This window comes from Heterodontus francisci, chromosome 42 (assembly GCF_036365525.1).
Source record: "Heterodontus francisci isolate sHetFra1 chromosome 42, sHetFra1.hap1, whole genome shotgun sequence".
NCBI classification, from domain to species: Eukaryota; Metazoa; Chordata; class Chondrichthyes; order Heterodontiformes; family Heterodontidae; genus Heterodontus; species Heterodontus francisci.
This window is the reverse complement of record NC_090412.1, coordinates 11,005,486-11,025,023: the sequence shown is the minus strand read 5'-3', so window position 1 is coordinate 11,025,023 and position 19,538 is coordinate 11,005,486. Positions and strand designations below refer to the sequence as shown.

General features: G+C 43.6%; 1 protein-coding gene across 1 annotated transcript in view; it reads left to right on the top strand.

The window, feature by feature from the left end:
- rps24 (ribosomal protein S24) overlaps nucleotides 1-19,185 on the top strand; it is a 332,740-nt gene extending 313,555 nt beyond the window's left edge. The window contains exon 6 of the mRNA XM_068020565.1: nucleotides 19,174-19,185. The gene's annotated coding sequence lies outside the window, so the exon portion shown is untranslated. The remainder of the gene's footprint in view (nucleotides 1-19,173) is intronic.
- Nucleotides 19,186-19,538: the final 353 nt, after the last annotated feature.

Here is a 19,538-nt window from a genome sequence, read left to right as displayed (position 1 = left end):
GCGGATGCCCAATCCAGTTGCTTTCTCCCTTACTTCTCCACAGTACTTCAGGCATTGCAACTGTCTGGTCCCTGCATTTTGCATGCTCCCTCTCCCCACCCCTCCCCCCTCTCCATCCTCACCTCCCCCTCTTCACCCACCCCTCCCTCCCCCTCTTCACCCATCCCTCTATCCCCCTCTTCACCCACCACTCCCTCTAGCCCCCTACCTCCACCCCCTACCTCCACCCCCCTCTTCACCCACCCCTCCCTCTACCCCCCTACCTCCACCCCCCTACCTCCACCCCCCTACCTCCACCCCTCCCTCTACCCCCCCTACCTCCCCCCCCTCCCTCTACCCCCCTACCTCCACCCCTCCACCATAGTTGAATATCTGAAGTGCAGTTGCAAAGTCGGGGAAATAGCATGCAAAACAAAACCTCAACAATTCTGGGTTTAATTATTGAGAAGTTTTATTAAGTTCATTAAGCATCCGAGGCACTGCTGTGCATGGATACATGAGTGTTGTGTCGTCAGCAATCCCGTTAGACAGACAGGCCGAGTCTCTGCTATGCACAGCTAAAGAGATTGTTCCTGTGGAGAGCCTTGTGGTGAATGAACGCTTGGCTCTCTATTCCACTACTGTATTGTCCATATGAAGAAGGCAAAGTCACAAGAGTCTGAGCTCAGTCTATTCTTGGTGAATGTTCCCCAAGTGCTTGACCCCTTTGGACACCCTCTCTGCTTGACAGGCAGCAGTTGGCAATTGCGGAGTCTCACAAGGCTCTGCATGGTTGTTTCAAAGGTGAATGGGGAAACAGGTGGCTGTGTGTCCACGTGCACTGCTCGGATGGGTGCAGGAACAGGTGTCTGTGTAACTGAGCAGCAAGGAGAGGGTACCGCAGGTGGGAGAAGTGAAGCTTTGAACAGGCAGGCGTATGTATGGTCCATCAGATCATTAGGCCAGGGGGTGAAACGCTCAGGGTCCATGGATTGTGGCACGCGACTGATGTCCAGCGCGTGGCCGCCTCCATCCGAAGGTGCTTCCGGGCAATTGTTGGGCAAATTAATTGGCTCCATCTCATCAGCCAGTTCTTGCTGCCAGAGGAGAATCTGTCGCCGCAGCCAGTCCAGTTTCCACATGAATGATGCCATTCCACTCTGCAGAAGTGACCGTTTAAATGGAAGGTTGTTCGCTGGACTGCAGCACATGTACTGCCTGCACACAGCAACTTACAACAGGGACTGGAGCACATGCAGTGCCCCAGACAATGGAAATGTTTTCAGAGCAGCTTACAACAGAGACTGGAGCACATGCGGTGCCCCAGACAATGGAAATGTTTTCAGAGCAGCTTACAACAGGGACTGGAGCACATGCAGTGCCCCAGACAATGGAAATGTTTTCAGAGCAGCTTACAACAGGGACTGGAGCACATGCGGTGCCCCAGACAATGGAAATGTTTTCAGAGCAGCTTACAACAGAGACTGGAGCACATGCGGTGCCCCAGACAATGGAAATGTTTTCAGAGCAACTTACCTTGGAACAATCTCCTCTGTCTAATAAAAATGAAGCAAATCTCCAAAACGACTAAATAATTGAGATAAAATGCGAGAAAATGCCCGCAAAACCTCTCCTCCTTCCACTTTCAAAAACTCGCGCCGAAGCTTTGACGCATGCGTGAATATCGGAAGATTGCATGAAGCGTATGCACAGAGGCCAACCTGGCGCGTTGCCCGAAGAAGCCGACGTTACACGATGACGTCAACTGCGCATGCGCAAACTGGTCCTGGCAATCCGGACCGCAGAGCATGCGCAGAGAGCAGGAGACCGTCTGCGCATCTGCGCACCGCGGCGCAGCCTGATGATGTCAGCGCTGGCAAGCGTTGTCATGAATCACTTTGCTGTAAGAAGCCAATTAAATCATAAGTAAGTGTGAATGGACACCATCCATCCCCCATTGTGTAGTGATGGCTTCGAACTTCAAATTATTCTGGTTGGACAATAGGAGTGTTGATCAGATGATCACATGACAAAAACTAAACCCAGATCTTATTACTTCAAGCATCAGTAAGAAACTGATCTGTCAGCAAGCAACAGCTGCAGAGAAAGCAGACAAGGCAGTACCATTGTACTTTAAAAGAACTGGAGGCTATAATGTCTTAAGGTCTCCAAGCTTGTTCCTTTTCAAGAACATTAGTACAGAAAACCAACCTTCTAGTAATGAGACTACAACCAACTAACTTTGTGACCTACTGAAAATCCACCTTTACAAGAGAATCCTGCAACAACTTTGATATACAATTCCGACTATCAAATCCACCTAACTATGCTTCAGGAGTGAAAACACTTTCTTCATCAGCCCCGTAACGTATGCCTTTTCCCCAGGACAAGCTGAAATCACGTGACTAACAAACTATTCCTTTGGTTGTAATTGGTAAACATGTACTATCCTCTTTAACAGCTTTCTTTCTCGAGTGTGAGAGAGTGAGAGAGTGATGTAGTGTTAGACTTTCGGGGTGAACGTGTGAATGCAATAATCCTCATTATTTAAACTCATCAAAAGCATGCTGCTGGTTATTCAAATTGTTCATACACTCGGGTTAAGAAACACACCCCTCTTCCTTGTTAAAAACACACTGATTACAGACAGCAAAGGGAAGGGAACTGGGGTTTCAGTTCTCTCTCAGTCCTGGCCTTAACACCTTACATTTAGCATAAAGGAACCTCGATTCTGCACCTAACCCGAATCGTTTCTGGACTCTGAAGAACAAAAAGGGGAAAAGTATGCCTACTCAAAGATAACATGAGTATAATTTTAGGTCAGCATTGAGAGTTTGGATAGTCTGTGTGAAAGTGCCCAACCGCCAACTCATAAATATCCCATTAAGTACCCAACTGTGCCTTTCATTGTTTGATGGTCAATTTGTTACAGAAGATGGATCCTATACCTGAAAATGTAAGAAGCACCACTCCCTGTTTTAACAGAGTTATTGGCTTTTATGCTATTAAGCCCACTGAACATAAATCATTGTTCTTAGAGCTAAATGCCTCATGGCATATCATTTATGTACCACAGCAATACTTCAACTGTTTAGTCTTTTAAAGCAGACATGTAATTGCTTTGGAGAGATAATTTAAGCTGAATTCCTGGAAGAGCCAGTACAGAGAAGGTTTACTGGACTAATACTTGGAATGGGTGGACTGTCTTATGAGGCAAGATTGGACAGGCTAGGCTTGTATCCGCTGGAATTTAGAAGAGTAAGAGGCGACCTGATTGAAACATATAAGATCCTGTGGGGTCTTGACAGGGTGGATGTGGAAAGGATGTTTCCCCTTGTGGGAGATTCTCGAACAAGGGGTCACTGTTTAAAAATAAGGAGTTACCCATTTAAGACAGAGATGAGGAGAAATTTTTTCTCTGAGGGTCGTGAATCTTTGGAATTCTCTTCCTCAAAAGGTGGTGGAAGCAGAGTCTTTGAATATTTCTAAGGCAGAGGTAGATAAATTCTCGATAAGCAAGAGGGTGGAAGGTTATCGGGGGTAGGTGGAAATGTGGAGTCATCAGCTCAGCCATGAACTTATTGAATGGCGGAGCAGGTTGGAAGGGCTGAGTAGCCTACTCCTGCTCCTAATTCATATGTTCGTATGTGGCAAAGCTTTCTCCCTTTATTCAATTTGTGAAAACAACTCTGGAGTGTTGTGTCCTGAGGTTTGCCAAATCTACTGGAACACAATGCTTTCCCATTTGCTTTTAACACAAACGTTTTAACATAATATATATCCTAGAAATTCTGCTACACAAAAAAAGCATTGTTGCTATGATAGCACACCAGAGATTCCTTCAGGAATACTTTATCTTGCAAGATGTTTCTTATATATAGACTATTTCCCTGCCTATGTAATATTTCCTGCATTACAATAGTGACTACACTTCAAAAGTGCTTTAGTGGCTTTAAAGCGTTTCGGACAACCTGAGGTCATAAAATCCTCCTTTCTTTCGGTTTAAAGACCTGGGGCCCATTTATCGATTTCGTCTTGCAGGTGCTCCCAAGCTAATTCCGTGCATTGCTTGCAATTTTACCCACGTGTTCTGCACAGAAAAAAAACGGACATGCAAATTTGATTTTCAGTCACGGAGCAATGTACTAACACTACTTCAATAAGCATTGGATAGGAGAAGAATGTTAACAGAACCCAAGCACTCACTGAATGCTCCTGAAACTTTATATCTGTTCTGTTACAAAATGACCGACATAGTTTTACATCAGAGTCCAGTATTTAAAGTGGGGGGGGGGGGGGGGGGAAATTAAATTCCACATTAGTAATGGGGGTAACTGCCACTGTGCGTAGATGAGACGCAATCCGAGTGGGCACTTGCCAGAAGGGGCAAACTGGCATGATGGAAGGCCCCACCTCCTCTATTCTGAATCTGAACAGTCGTTGCACTCCTGGTGACTCTGCTCATTGTAAAGCGACGAGATAGGAAGGCAGTGCACCTTTGTCTCTCTTCCCCTGCCACCCACTGCCATTGTCCCCCACACCCCCCAAGTGCAAAAAGATGCTCCTATGTTTTCAGGAATTTTCTTTCTCAGACTAACATTGTCAGTCTGAAGGCACTGCAGACACAATTATCAGCTTGCTTGCCCAACTGAGGGAGTGCAGCATTGTCGAAGGTGCCACTTCAGATATGGCATTGAACTAATGTCCTTGCCTGCCTCTACAGTTTGGCTTAAATGTCTTATTCAAAGAAGAGCATGGTGTTTTCCTGGTGTTCTGGTGTGTGTCCACCTCTCAACTAACACTGCCAGAAAGAGAATAATTGATCATTCACTTTTTTGCTGTTTCTGGGGTCTTACTGTATGCTAATTCACTACCACATGTTTCATAAATAACAATAACTGCCCCTCACAGTATAATTACATGAAATACAATGGAATCCTTATATACTTATTGGCAACAGCAGGGTAAAGTAGTGTAGTGGTTATAGTACTGAACTGGTGTCCCATCCTGGCAATTTGAAACTGAACTCAATAAATCTGGTAATTTGTGGGATAATACAAGAGAAAATGAGCATAGAAAACCCAACTGGTTCACTGGCCCTTTAGTTAACGTGTAAGTGGGAACGTGCAACAAATGCAGTCTTGTTAGTTTCTCCCATATCCCAACAGCAAATGGGGTTGGGTCGGGTGTGTTGTGGGGGGAGGGGAAAGTTTCCTTGCTTACCTAGCGCATGCTGGTGCCTGGTTACTTTGTGTATAAAGTCAAGTTTTGGTTTAATTTCATAGGGGGCAAGGGCTTGCCTCTGAAAGCAAACTTGAGAAAAAGTATCTGGCGTAAACGAGAATCATAAAAAGGTTTTTTTTTAAACTTGCTTTATTATCGCCTTGCAATTTTTGTTTGTGGTATCCCACTCTGAACTTGCATTACATAGAGATATAGGAATCTGCCATCTTTGTCATACTCTGCTAACATAAAGGCACCCATTGATATCAATACATACACCACTGCTATTTGGGGTTGAGTAATTCATGTGACTGGCTATTATATTGGTGCTCTGGTGCAATCTACACTCATATGTAGAAAAGTATATGAATTGTGTCAAATATGGCGCATATGGCATCCTGTGTGCCACTGTTCTGCTGGAATTCGTGATTAAATTTAGCCCCAGGCGTGCAAAGGCTGTTGCAGGAGAAGAGTTTGACTATATTTCTATTGAATGGCGGAGCAGGCTCGAAGGGCTGAATTGCCTACTCCTGCTCCTAGTTCTTATGTTCTTATATTGTTCATTGTATGATTCCATGAATGAGTTACATAGATCAGCTTCATGACTTGACTACTAAGTTTGTACAACTCCCCTGTGTAATGTTTTGCCTGCCTGTGCAATGAGTCTAGATTTGCTTTTATTTAAGTCTTGTCAAGATATTTTTTACCATAGATCCAAACTGCTACTGTCGTTGAGCTGGAGCTACTCTTTTTGAAGGATGTAGAGTGTTGGAGAAAGCCAGGTGGTTTGGAAGGGTATCCGAGTCAAGACAACAAAGAAGTATTTTGACCAGGAACAGAAACCAAGCTTAGCAGTGACCATCTTGTATGGTAGCTTCATGTGGAACTGTGCAGCAGAATTTTGAAGCTATATATGAGGATATCACAAAGAGGATTTTCAACGAATGCTCCTCAGCTATCTCCTGAATGATGTATACATTTCACAAGTTGCTGTACCTAATGATTTAGTCCTGCTGAATATCCGGTCTGAAAGTGTGGAGCAGCAACAGCCATCTTTCTCCATGTTCGAGAGCCCATGCTTATGTTTACAGTCGTGTCTTTTGATTCAGTGGTTGCTACTGATAATTGCAGTCACAGGGATAAAGAAAGTATTGATAAAGGAGGCCATTTGACCCATCCAACTATCCTTCCATGGAAAAGTACACCACCTCCAGCATCTCTGCAGCAAACTGCTTCTTGGATGACCTTTATTTTTCCTTCGCTACTCTACCATGAGGCCATTCCAGGTATTAATTACTCTTCATGTGAAGCACTGTGTCCTAATATTATTCCTGAATTTGCCTTTTACAGTTTCTACCCACATCACCTTGTCCTGCAGTCATTCCTTAACTTAGAGTGTTCAGCATTAATCTTTGTCTAAAATTTCATTTAGCACCTTATTTACCCTATAGGATATCCTCTAGCTCACCTCCTTTCAGAGCTGCCTGCTTACAGGATTAACACATCATCTGCAAAAATCAGAAATAATCATTATGCCTGGGTACGAAGCTTTAATGGATACAGCAAGTATAAGGTGTGTCAGAACTCATTCAGATATATTACAGTTCGAGGGAACTTTTACAAGACTGTTTATAACTGACAAGCACTTACTGGTCATTTACTGCAAGTAATGGCTCAGTCTATATTTTGTAAGTTTAGCACTTGGAGAAATTCACTTGCATGCATTTGGTCCTCCCAGATGAATGAGTATGGTCACAAAACTCAGCATGGACCTTCCTTCCCGATGTTCCTTAAAACCTACCTCTTTGACCAAGCTTTCGGTCACCTGTCCTAATAATGCCTTATACCAAGTATTGTTTGATTACGCTCCTGTGAAGTGCCTTGGGATGTTCTACTATGTTAAAGGTGCTATATAAATGCAAGTCATTATTGTTGCTTCTAAAATGTTTTGTATGCCATTAGAAAAATATTTATAAAAAGAAGAAATGACAAATTCATATATTTCATGACAGATCATCCCAAAGTGCTTTAAAGCCAGTGAAGTACTTTTGAAGTGTAGTCACTGTTGTAATGTAGGAAACATGGCAGCCAATTTGTGCATAGCAAGCTCCCACAAGCAGCAATGTGATACTGACCAGATAATATGCTTTTGAGATGTTGCTTGAGGGATAAATATTGGCCAGGAACCCGGGGATAACTCTCGTCCTCTTCTTTGAAATAGTGCCATGGGATCTTTTACACCTCCCTGTAGATGGTAAAATAACACTGTTTTATAAGGATATCTGGAGCAATCCCACTGCAATATAATCCAGAAACCAGACACAATTACAGTATAGCCAGGCACCCGGACAATGAAATGAATGTTTTTGCACAGAGCTGACTCCAAAGGTGATTTACTTAATGCCATAGTTCTTGCTAGCCTCTGCAATTTACACAAAATGGTCCAGCAGTAAGAGTACTTTGGGTAAGTGAAACAGACTATTTCCAGTAGAATGAGGAGCCAAAATTAGAGAGTAGGAGAATCTTCTTTACACAGAGAGTTGTGAAATTCACTTCCAGGGTTAGTGGTTGAGGTAAAAACTGTATCAACATTCAAGATTAGGTCAGATAGGTGGATGAAGGCAAAGGGATTAGGAGTTATAGGAACAGGGTGGGTAAATGCGATTAGAATTATTTTTTCATGTGAAAGGTAATTACTGGCGAGGATTGGCCGAGCTGAGTGGCCTTTTTCCCTGTTGCAATTCCACAGTATTGCTGTGCATGGGAGGAGTGAAATTGTAGCAGTTTAACATATCCTGAGCCTTAACAAATGGGACCAGGTGTAGCAGTTTCTTAAATAACAATTCGTAGAATACAGTGCTTTCAATTCTGGGGGACTTGTGCTTGCATCTAGGCCATACTGACAGAGTGAAAGTATCCCTTGGCAGCAATAAAATATCCTAAATGAAATGTACTTGGGCAGTCTCATCTGATGGGGTCTAATTCGAGTGAGTCACTGATTTAATTTGGTGCATGATTGGCACATCCCTGAGATTGCCGGAAGGGTAACTGATATGGGTTTGTCATTGTGGTGCTGCAATGTAGTTAAGGCACATCAGGAGGGACAGGTGAACAGTGTGGTGCAGCGAAAGCTTTGCACTGCTTATAAATGATGGTCCTCTACCTGATCTTGGAGTGCTTGATGCAAACACTGGATACAATAGTGAGTTTAAAAAATAATCTACTTTCCTTCAACCTACTCCTGATACAAGCATATGATGCTGAAAAGGACTATGTAAGACTAATTTGTTTGGGTATATATATGTTAGAATTTTGACTCAATTTTTAAAAACTTGATTTTAATGTTTTTCTATGATTTATTTTTGTATTCCTAAGGTGATTTCAATTGCTTGAGTGCTCTTATTTGCCCATGAATTAGTATCTTTTTATCTCCATTGCAATGCTCCAATCCCACCAAATCTCCATTGCTCTAACTCCAACCTCTTATACGTACTTCTCTCCCTTAGCCCCGCCATTGTGATTTTAGCCACCTTGCTCTGGAATTTCCTCCTCAAACCATTCTGCCTCTCCACCCCCATTCCATTTTTAAAACTCTGCTTAAAATGCACAGCTTTGACCAAGGTTTTGTATCACCCCTCCAAGCATCTCCTCCTTTGCCTCAGTGGGCAATTTAATTTCCCTGCAGCTCCGCGGAGCATCTTGTGACATTTTCCTAAGCTGAAGGAACTATATAAATGAAATAAAAAGAGAAAATGCTGGATAATACTCAGCAGCTCTGGCAGCATCTGCAGAGAGAGAAAAACAGAGTTAACTTAATATGTCATTGACCTTTCATCGGAACTGGCAGAAGATTTGAGGTGTAAAAGGTTTTAAGCAAGTACAGAGACAAAGGGGGAGAGGAGAGGAAAGAAGAGGGAAGATCTGTGACAAGATGAACGGCAGGAGAGATGAAACGAGAAGAGATGATGGCACAAGGCAAAAGGGGGTGATAATGAGACAATTGAAGAAACAAAAAAATGCATCTAGAGGAGATGCAGATGGGAACAGCACTGAAACAGAAGCAGTGGTTATGATCTCAAATTGTTGAACTCAATGTTGAGTCGAGGGGTGTTCGGAGCCTCAAACTGGGGTCATCATTGGCAAAAGCAAAAATTCAATTGCATATCTCTTAGAAAATTCTGCTTGTGGCAAAAATGGAATAAAAAAATGTAACTACTTTTATCATCAGCTTTTGGGCCTCATTTAGAAGTAAGTATTGGAGCCAGATTGATACAACAAGGATCATGATTATGTTACCAATTGACTTGGGGGGTGGGGGGAGGGTGAAATCTGTTTGATTCTGTGTAAATATGGCTGTTAAATTGTGTATGATAATAAACTGGCTCCCACTCCAGTGTATTTACCTCCTAGCAGATGTTCGATGGTGAAATAATAGCTTGTTTTCCTCACCACAGCTCCCACTGTGCTGGGTGGGAGCAGATTGGTCTAAAAGTGAAAGATTGAAACCAAGGGCTAGAGGTGGATTCTCTGAACAACGAGAGTCTGTTACTGAGAAGCCCAGCATGAAAACGAATGCCTGAAATCACTTGGCATTGTAAAGAACCTCACAGCAGGGCATAATAGTTTAGTAACAATGACCAGAATTTAACAATGGGCAGGAGGCACCCCCCACCCGAAAATTCGGGAGTGAGCCTGCCTCCACCGGGCCAGGGGAGCCACACCGGGATTTTCTGCTCCCCAGGCCCTTAATTGGTCTTGGGCAGGACTTCCACTTTCCTGAGGCAGGAAGTCCTGCCTAATGGAGCTTCTTAGTCCCAGCAGTGCCACTGGGAGTATGTGACCACTGCTGGGACTACACCCAGCTTCAGGAAGACGAGGGAGGGCGGCCCGGGAAAGGAGGTAAGTTTTTAGGGCCTTGCTGGGAACAATTCGATGGGCCCCGGTGAGGCAAGGTGTGGGGGAGGGTGGTCAGTTGGTGGGGGAGTGGGCGTGTTGTGCATTGGGGGCAGCCCTTCGTGGGGCACAGGGTGGCCGATCAGGAGGGTCCCCTAGCAGCCCACAAGAAGGCCACCAGGTTTTGCCTGGCGGTGTTCTTGGGGCGTTTGCTATCCGGCCACCGTGGGTAAAATATCAGTGGCGGTGGAAGGGGGCCCTTAAGTGGCAGTTAATTGGCAAGGCAAAAGGGGGCAGTACTGAGACAATTGAAGAAACAAAAAATGCATCTAGAGAATGTGCAAATGGCAACAGCACTGCAACAGGTTGAACTCAATGTTGAGTCGACAGGTGTTAGGAGCCTCAAAATGGGGTCATCATTGGCAAAAACAAAAATTCAATTGGCCACGTAAGGGCCTTGTTTGGCCTGGGGCAGGCGGGCCGTTTCTCACCGCCGCCCCATGTAAAATTGTAGCGGGGACGGGAAGGTGTTGGGAACAGCCCTCCCCTGCCTCCCACTCAATTTTTCAGTCCCCCTCCCCCACCACCGCTTGTTGGGGGGGCCGTAAAATTCCGTGCAATGTATTCTTGTGAAAATATTGAGCTGAGATGAGATTTTACAGGAGAGACACAATTTCCAAACAGAGTAGAACATTCAGGGTGAGGGAAGCAATTTTCTTGTATGTTTTTCCTTTCCAGCCTGTTTTAGCCAGCCTTCAGATCCACTCTGAACCCTCTATCCCCCCAATCTAATTTTGTCTCTTAATGTTTAACCCTGGCATAGGTAAATAGAGCTTTGAGTAGCAGTCAAGTTCAATAGTGAAATTAACACAAAAACATTTTTATATAGATTCTATTACCATTTTTTTGAGCATAAGGATTTATTAAGTCCTGGAATTGTGTGTGCATGTGTGTTCACACCAAAGACAGAAGCAAATCCACGACATGAATCTATTTACAAATTTAATTGTGTTAAAGTTTTAATCTTAAAATAGATATTTTATGAAAAACTCAATGCCTTATCTCAAGTCCAATCTATTGGGCTGAGTTTTTATTTGGAAAATGGTCAGAATTATGGACTTCCTTATAGAAAAGAACAGTAATCTTGTGTAATAGAAGGAGAACTTGATTTGCTGGGGTATAGAATAGCTGTAGCCCTGATTAGAGCTTTGCATTCAAAAACAATGTGAAAATGTCAGCTTTTAAAATGTGCAAGTATAATTATTATAAATACTAGAACATCTCCCAGGGCACTGTTCGTAGTCTAGAATACTGTTGTGATATTTAACTGCTAATTGGGGCTGTGTGTCATCTGCCTTGGCTCTTTTGGGTCACTGTTCAAATATTCTGTGTGTGGAAGTGGATCCAAGTAGTTAGTTACTTAATTAGTTATATAGTTTAGTTAGTTAGAGTCTCCTGTGTCTAGTGACACATGATACAACTTAATTCTTTCGCCGCTCTCTGTCCAAAGAGGGACATTTGACTCCATCAGATATCATTTTGCCTTATATACAGCAGATTGCTGTTCTGTACAGTCACTGTTTATATTTGCTCACCTGCAACTAATTCTGCTTGTCTGTGGGACGGTTCCATAACAAATGACATATTTATGTGGTCAGGTCATCAGCTGACTCTAAATCCTGTACCAGGAGGAGCAATGCACTGCCTTTATTCTAACTGCTCACTTTCAACCTATCTACTTGGATGCCCCTGTCATGAGTTATACTCCCACAAGCACAGCTCTCATGGTTGTAGGTTTGCTATTTTAAACAGAAGAAAATCTGTTTTTTTTCTCTTACTCCAGGAGATTCTAACTGACTCACGATGTAACTCATTAAGTTGCTAACTTCCAAGGAACTTCACAGAAGTGTTATAGAGCAAGATTAAACACCGAGCCACCCAAGGTGATATTAAGGCAAATTGGCAAAAGCTTCATCAAAGAGGTAGGTTTTAAGGAGAAAAGAGAGGTAGAGAGGTTTAGGGAGGGAATTCCAGAGCTTAGGGCCTAGGCAGTTGAAGGCACAGCCACAAAATAATAGATTTGTTTTGTGTAATGATATTTTCTGTTGAAGTTAAAATGTTGTATGTATTCTGCTATTGGTGAATGATTTGTGGTAGTTTAGATTTATAATTTATGCGCTGTAGATATATTTTAAGGAACCTAACAAGCAAAACATTTCCAATTTTGCCGTGGTTGTTTTCTAGCAATGCTTGAATGCATGATCCTCATCAGAATTTTACAGGCATTCAAAAATAACTTGTGCAGCATATGTGTGGTCAGCTAGAAACTCGAGCTGTGTTTCCCTCCTGGTAATTTCTGATTTAATCGGGAATTCTGCCTGGCAGTTAAGAGATGTGATGAATAATTAATCTTCAGTCATGAAACCTGCAGGGTTGTTGGTCAGGAGCATGCCTATTTGTGACTGGACTCAATGAACCATGTTCCCCTCAAAGAAGCCTCAAAGCATCCTTTTGGGTTGCTTATCACCATGCGTTAACTCCTGAAAGCTGCTGTGTTGCAATCTTCAAAGTTTGCTCTCATTGAATTACTGAGATGGTGATCCCAGATCATTTTTTTTTAATAGAATTAGATTTGGGCCATTTTTTTTGGAGTCAATGAATTCCACTCAGAGAAGTAAAGAATACTGGACTACTAAGGTGGATCAGCCAGAGTCATGTGTTAGCTTCAACTGGAATTTCTATTGAGTCCAAGGGCTTAAACCAAGGCAGCGTAATAATTTCCAGGCCTGTAATTTTATAACCCCCTAGAGCCAAGCTTCTCTTCTGATCAGAGCTTAAGCCAGTCAGCAGGTTTGCTATGATCTCTATGACACCTTTTGCTCTTCACTAAGTCAAGACAAAGAGGCAGTGACACAAGTGTTGGGAGTGACGGTGTAAATAACACTGCATATAGTGTCAAAAAGCTGATCAGATGCTCAGTGACAAACTATTTCAGGATGAAGCAGACCACATCCAATCTGCTGGTAAAAGTGTGCAAAAAGTTGGACCGTTATATTTTACAGTTAAAGCTTGACTCCAGTGTGAAAATAAGGATAGGAAATAACTAAAATAAAAATATGGACAGGGGTTTTTTCCACAAGCAGTACCTTATTTTCAGCTATGTGATATCACCACCATACCAACCTGGGAGGTCACTGATTGGATGAACAGTTAGTTGACCTCAGTTACAGCAGAGGTCAGAATGCCAGGATTCTCCTGGGTGAAGAAGGAAGAAAATCAGCCAGGCCTCCCACTCACTATACTGCGACTGCCTCAGTCCCTATAGTCTCTTGCACCACCCCATGTGAATCCATGTCATTGTCGCTTCCAACCACACCTTCTCACCAGCCTTCTTATCTCCACCTACACAAACTGCAGAACTGCAACGTGTCCTGTACAGCGATAATCCCACCTATCACCTTCGTCATGACTGACTTCTACTGGCTTGCCTAATGTATTGGCTTCAGAATCTACACTGAAGCTCTTCTACCCGGCAACACAGTCCCCACTTTCCACTGTTCTGCATCTAGATCCTGGTGCATTCTCACTGTTAGAGCCTGGAGTGAATCAGTCATCAAAACCACCAATCACATTCTATCAAAACAATTTTCTGTGGTGTACTCTCATGGTGATGGCTTCTTGCCTCCCACAGCTAGTAAAGTTGAACAGATAGATTATAACTGTATTTATAAACTAATAAATTATGCACTGAACTGAATAAATCTGGCTTTTGAATTCATGATCCCATCCCAAATAGAGTGTGATGCCAAATTTACCATGAGCCACACAATCCTGCTTCCTTTCCACTCCAGTACAACTCTGCACACCAGCTTAGGTCTGACCATCCCCTTCATACCCTCTGAGCCAGTCCTTGACCTGTTTCCTGTCCTCCCCCTCGCATTAAGCATCATTCTCTCCTAACCTGATGTAGCCGGGTCTCGGCAACTAAAGCACACCAAGGTCTGTGCATCTGCCCTCCGTGCCTCATTGTAGCTTCTCATACGTCCACCTTCCATCCTGTTCCTCTCTGAAGCAGTTCAGGTAAAAGCTGATATCAAAGTTAGATAGTGCTCAGGTATTGCTCTTGTTCAGTGTATTGTGCTTTCGAGGTGATCTGATGTGTTTAAAACTGAGAGGTATTCATAATATAAATCGAGAAACATTATTTCCACTCGCTAGTGAGTCAATACCTTGAGGACCAAAACTTAGGAGGCAGTTAAGAGAATTGTTGTAAAGATTATTCAGACATAGAGTGCCCTGCTGGAATCAGTGGTGGAAGCAGAACCTATAGCAACATTTAAAAGGGACATGGATAAATATTTGAAAAAAAAAGGTTTGCATCATTGTGGGAATGAGAGAGGAGGGTGAGTGGGCTGAATGCTCTCCTTCCATGTTCTACCCTGGGGCCAATTTTAACCCTGCCCACGTTGAACCAGGCAGGTATTGAAATTGGTGTTTGTGCGTTCCCACTGAGTTCACGACGAACTCTTGTCCACCACCACACACAGGTGGTGTGTTAAAATGTAGAATTCGGGGCCCCGGATGTGATTTTAACCCCACTCTCGACTCCTTGCGTTGGTGCCATGAACTGTTCCCTTGGCTTCCTGGTGGTGAACTTGTGCTGCCCAGGTAATGATTGACCAGGAAGAAAGAAAGACTTACATTTATATAGCATCTTTCACAACCTTCGGACATCCCAAAGCACTTTAGTGCTTTTGCCATGCAGTCACTGTTATAATGTAGGAAACACAGCAGCAAATTTGTGCACAGCAAAGTACAATGGCAAGATATTCTGTTTTTTATAACTGGTTGAGGGAATAAAATTGGCCAGGACACCATGGAGAACTCCCTTGTTCTTCTTCGAAATAGTGCCACAGGATCTTTTACATCCACCTAAGAATCCAGACAAGGTCTTGGTTTATCAGTTCATTTGAAAGACGGCACCTCTGACAGTGCAGATCTCCCTCAGTACTTGATTTTTGTACTCAAATCCTGGAGTAGGACTTGGATCCACAACCTTCTGACTCAGAGGCAAGTGTGCTACCCAATGAGCCATGGCTTGGTGCAAAGTGATGTCCCACTGACTAGTTTGGCAGTAGTGCATCCACTTCCATTGACACCTTTCTGGAGATCAATTTGCGTGAAATGGATGCATTATCAGTTGGAAACATCATCAACACATAGAGCAGATTTTTATTCAGGCAGCGGGCGTCACAATGCCAGGCCAGGAAGGTGAAAGGAACCCCGCCTTGGCTGTTAGGGGCATCCCCAGCTGTATTTAACAGCACTGGGGTCCCTGTCCCTTTAAGGACGGGGATTCCACCTCACCGAACTGCTGGCCAATCAGAGGGCTGGCAGCTCAACCATCCCAGCAGCACCACTGGGAGCGGTGGCCACTGCTGATACTGCTATAGGCCTGGGACCAGGAGGTAAGTGGGGCTGTCTCACTGGGGCCACTCAAGCAGTCTATGGCAGGGTGGGTGGGGAGCCTTTGAGGGTGGCGGGTGGCCTTTGCCACTGGGGGCCTTTGCCCATGGAGGACCCCCCCCCCCCCCCCCCCCCACAATAGCCAGCCCAGAGTTAGGCCGCCTGATTTTACTGGGCGACCTCCCCATGTGGCAGTGCTCCACCCCAGCTGTTGGTTAAGGGTCTCAGCTGGCCTCTGGGTGGAAATGCTGTCCTCGGCCTTCCCCACCGCAGACCTAATCGGAGGAAGTCGGGAAGGTGGCAGGCTCTCCGGCTTCCATCTTCCCTCCCGATTCTACGACACCACCCACCCCTCCACTTCCCAGCCTGCTCCCAGGGGGAGAATTAAATTCAGCTGTAGAGTACCAGTCTGTAATTAACAGACACAGCAGCTGGACATTGTGCCATGGTGAAGGTTACTGCCAACTCACAACAGTTTGGTGAAAGGGCTAAGAAGCATTCAACACAAATGAAATATCTTGCAGCATCTTGTAATTTAATGTCCTATAGCACTCACCCCAAGCTTATTTCAAAAATGAATAATCAAGTTACTTCATTTTCTGAAGCATGTGCTACCTTATCACTGCCTGTTTATGTACTTATTTTTGTTATATGCTGACTAACTCATGGGCTTATATGCCCTCTGTAATGAAGTAAGCATAGATTTATAATGAGTTGTTTCTCACATTGGCTGCCTATTATTCTAATATTGCAGAAAGGCACTCTGTACTTCCTAGCAAACACTTTTATTGCTCAAGCAGTCTGCGACTCTGCAAACTGATTAGATTTATGCTTTATTAATTTGCTACAAAAACCAACTGCTGTTTTTTTTAAAAAGAAGTCAATTTCTCTCTTTTTGTTTGTTTTACCCGTTAAAGGCTGGCTCGGGTCTGCAAATGAAACCCAACCCGAGCCCGACAGAACCACATCCAACCCGAGCCCGACCCGGCTCAAGTCCTTTCATTTTTCCCGCGCTCTACCTTGGATGGAATCGCTCACTGCAGACTAGTGCGGAGTGTTTCCCACTTTGACGTCCTGGCTGTCACTGTGTCCGACCCGTCCTGAGCCCAACTGCTGGACCCAGAAGAGTGATCCGACCCGACCCGAACCCGCCACATGTCATCGGGTCCTGTCGGGTTCGGGTCGGGTAGCCATGCCCAACTACCCGTTCCAAAGTGTGCAGCTTATGAATGATGAAAAGTTTGAATTTGTGCGAGGTCTTCCAGATCCTTGGGATGTCCCAAAGTGCTTCACAGCCAAAAACATTACTGTTGGAATATAGTCACTGCTGTAATTGTGGAGAAACACGGCAGAAAACTTGCACACAGAAAGATCCCACAGGTAGCAATGAGGTAAATGACCAGATAATCAGTTTACTGATGCTGGGTGAGGGATGAATGTTGGCCAGGAGAACGTGCCTGCACTAAGTCAAATAGAAGGGGTCATTTGTGTCCACCTGCACAAGCAGACAGGGCTTCAATTTGATGTCTCACTGTAAAGACAGCACCTCCAATAGTGCAGCACTCCCTTGCTACTGCACTGACAAATCAATATATCAGGTGCTGACGCCCTCGATTGGGGTTTGAACCATAACCTGCTAACTGAGAGGCAAGCACACTAACACTGAGCCACAGCTAACAGTAAGATATGAGGATAGGACACTTCAAGATATGAGAGAGTTTGAAGATCAGAGGTACATGACTGGCCCTTTCCTGAATATGTCAGATTTCTATGGTGCCACATTAAAGAAACTCTTGGAATCATCACATTTATTGATTCATACTTTTCAGGCTTTTCAGCAGTTTTCCACTCTTTTATTTTTTTTCCTCCTAAATGAGGCAATGTTTTGCTACTGGCTGGAACACTGCCTGACAAATTTTCTTCCCTCTACAAGCAAAACGAATCAGCATCTGAATGAGATTAATGACTAGCATTGACCAAATGGTGACTGAAAGATTTCACATATCAATTCTAAAATAGCAGATGACAAAGTCCAACAGCACAATCTTCTCAGGGTTTGCAGTCTGTACAGTCCAACTGAAAAAAGTCCCCAGTGTTGTACTAGTAAGCTGGTCCTCTGAACCAAATAGAGATTATTAACAACAGCAGCCTGCATTTATATAGCATCTTTAATGTAGCAGAACATCTCAAGGCACCTCACAGGAACGTAACCAGACAAAAATTGACACCAAGCCAAAGAAGGAGACATTAGAATGGGTGACCAAAAGCTTCGTCAAACACGTAGGTTTCCAGGAGAGTCTTAAAGGAGGAGGGAGAAGTAGAGGTGTGCTCAACGTCTTTAAGATTCTTCTAAATGGATTAAAGGGATTAAAACACTGCCCTTACAATCCTTGCGACCTGTATTTCAATCCTGGTATAATTGGATGGTGATTTGCTTTCCCTGTGGGCTCTAAAGGGCCTAAAGAATTGAATTGTGACAGTTTCAATTTCTCCCACAGTCTATCGCACAGAGAATCCCAATATTTCTGGGAGCCACCACGATGTCTGATGGTTTTGGTGAATGGAAAAGCCACACTTCTGCAACAGGTATTCTGACCTGAGGTTTGGGTGGGGTGTTGAACATCTTGGAGAGTTATGGGATAATAGTCAAATGTTGTTGTATCTTGGAGCAACAGACAATCCAAGATAAACAGGATGGCTTTGACGTGTCATGAGAAGAAAGTATGGCATTGTCTTCTTTTAATGTCTGAGTGTTATATGTAAGAAATGGTTGTGTAAGGAAATAACATAGTAATGACATCAACCATGAGTGACTAATGGGCGGCACAGTGGCGCAGTGGTTAGCACCGCAGCCTCACAGCTCCAGGGACCCGGGTTTGATTCTGGGTACTGCCTGTGCGGAGTTTGCAAGTTCTCCCTGTGTCTGCGTGGGTTTTCTCCGGGTGCTCCGGTTTCCTCCCACAAGCCAAAAGACTTGCAGGTTGGTAGGTAAATTGGCCATTCTAAATTGTCACTAGTATAGGTAGGTGGTAGGGAAATACAGGGACAGGTGGGGATGTTTGGTAGGAATATGGGATTAGTGTAGGATTAGTATAAATGGGTGGTTGATGGTCGGCACAGACTCGGTGGGCCGAAGGGCCTGTTTCAGTGCTGTATCTCTAATCATAATCATCTTTAGTGACTGGTGTAACAAACACAGGTCGAGGGATCTATTAACAATAGTGTAGAAAGATAATGGTTAATTAAGCTACTCTTCAGATTTGAGAACAGTTAAATGCAGAAAACTTGTTTGAGAAAAATATCTTTGAAGCAAACAAGCATGATTGTTTGCACAAGTAGACTGTCTTCAAAGGATTCAAAAGCAGAAACGTCATGAAGTCTTATCTGTGACATGTAGGCAAAATATGGCATGTAAAGAAGAATGGTTCTCAACAGTTCTTCAGAGACCTCAGGAAACTGAATGCCACTCTCTGTGTACAGTATAAATTAAGCAGCGATGCTGGATATGAATCAAATCTGTTCCTTATACTGTAGCATCAAGTCTCTCATGCTTACTCGAAGCGTGTCATTGTGAGCCATAGAAGGAAGGAGGTTGATTAAAGAGTTGAGTGTTAACATGGGGGCCACAATGGTGAGTTATTTACATGCTGCACATGACATGAGAGTAGTTGATTCTGATGATAGGTTTCTGTAACAATGTGTTCTATTCTCCAGTACTGTCAATCCTCGCCTTCAGCACAGCCATACCAAAAGTGAGCCAAATAAATTGATTTTGTTCAAACCATAAAAGACATATTGTAATGTGGATGTAAATAAATATGAATTGCAATTTTACCTGTTTTACTTAACTGATATCATTTATAATTTCAAATTTAAAAAAAATCAAGGACAAATGAGAGTACAGTAAAACTGTACCAGCTTATTTGACTGATCAGGTCTGCAGATTCATCCATAGTTTAAGCTACTTGTACTTCGCT